The following is a 1747-nucleotide window of genomic DNA, read 5'->3' as shown; positions in this document are numbered from 1 at the left end:
GTGCCCATATTTAGTCAGATGTGTGCCGGAGTTGCAGCTATATGTTCCTCTCATCAAAATGTTGTCAATATATGCCCAAATTTTGTCAGATGTGTGGCCAATTTTAGTTAGAATAGCAGTTTATATGTTCCTCTCTGAGAATTCAATCTATTGTCAAAATATTGTTCATTCAACCAGCCGGACGGAGAGAGCAGGGGACGGGGAGGCGTCCAGGGGATCCAGGGCCTCTCTGGTGGCACTGTGTGTGCATGTGTGAGAGGCGGCGGTGAGAGGGGATCGAGCGTGGGAAGGGAGAGACGAGACGAGGGGTCGATTGGAGTTGCTCAACCGGTTAGGGTTAGGGGAGGATTTTTGCTCGGGCTGCTCAGTGGAGGTGGGCAGGCTGTTGGGCCTGGAGGCTGCTGTGCAAAAAAAGAGAAAGAGGAGAGTTGGGTCGGCCTGGCTGCAGAAAAATGACTTTTAGGCAGTGAGATCCATCTACCTGCTTTTCTTCTAATACAACACTTTAAAAAGGGTATGTGTATGTTTTTATTATCCTGGAACCTTGTGATTCACGCATGTTTTAACCTTTCAATGGAACATCAGCTAAATTACTTGGCCTGCATTCGCAAATAAAAATTAGAAAAAAATTACTTGGCCTACAGTGTCATCCTTTTTCAGGAATGTCGGCTTCATAGCGAAGCATGGCTGCATGTATGATGCTTTAACAAAAAGTGGATTAAGCTTAATGAACTTTTTAGCTATGACAAATCTTGATAATATCACTTGACTATATGATCCATGCACATATGAGTGCTTTGAGCTAAGGATATGAAAATAATATATTTTTGTCCCGTAGCAAAGTTGATGTTTTGGATTGAATAGACAAAACTAAAATAAGAAACACCTTCTCAAACAAAAACAATAGTAATTCTTGTTTTTCTGGACAACAAAAAATAAAAATGGCTTGAAAGACTATTCCATACACAACTACTCTATCATCGGATGAAATGAAAGTGCGGAGCTGAAATAGGTCAGGACAAGCATTGTTAGGATACGTCCAAATTTCATTGTCCAAAAAGAAATACTCAGCGTAACCTTATTTCTGACGTTTGCGAAAAATTAGATTAAAAAAGTGTTGCATAATGACACGTAGAACATGTTATATTTAATTTTTCGCCCGGTGCAACGCACGGGCATTTGTACTATATAATATATATCTATATCTATACCTACTAATAAAAGAAATAGATATTCTTAGTCCGTCATACTATTTTATAGAAAACCCCTGATATTTCTAACATTAAACCCGCAGTACATATCAATTGTTTTTTAAAATACACATATCTTCTAAACCATAACTCCAAATTCAACATGTTATATATAGAATTTGATTAGAAAAATATATAAAATCTGAATATGATGTTATTTTACCTGTTAACCATTTAAAAAAACACTATCTAGGGTGCAATCTTAATCTATAGTGCATTATCCGTCTTTCTTTCGTATCGTTACTGATCCAGATTGTGGATGAACATCTCAGCAAAATCAGGATTGGAGACGAATTGAAGATCACTTGCCCGTTTCTTAGTACGTATTAAATCTACATACAAGTCGTGTTTAAATAGAAGACATGTGGAATCTTGAACTTGCGCTTTTGTAGGCAAAGACCATCTTTGTTTGAGCCATAGCTACAAATACTCAGATTATATACCATTTTTTGTAAATTAAGAGTATGTGGTATTCTTTTCTCCCGTTGCAACGCATG

The sequence above is a fragment of the Triticum aestivum genome, chromosome 1D, assembly GCF_018294505.1.
Source record: "Triticum aestivum cultivar Chinese Spring chromosome 1D, IWGSC CS RefSeq v2.1, whole genome shotgun sequence".
Classification (NCBI taxonomy): domain Eukaryota; kingdom Viridiplantae; phylum Streptophyta; class Magnoliopsida; order Poales; family Poaceae; genus Triticum; species Triticum aestivum.
The sequence above is the reverse complement of the archived record's forward strand: the minus strand, read 5'-3'. Positions refer to the sequence as shown.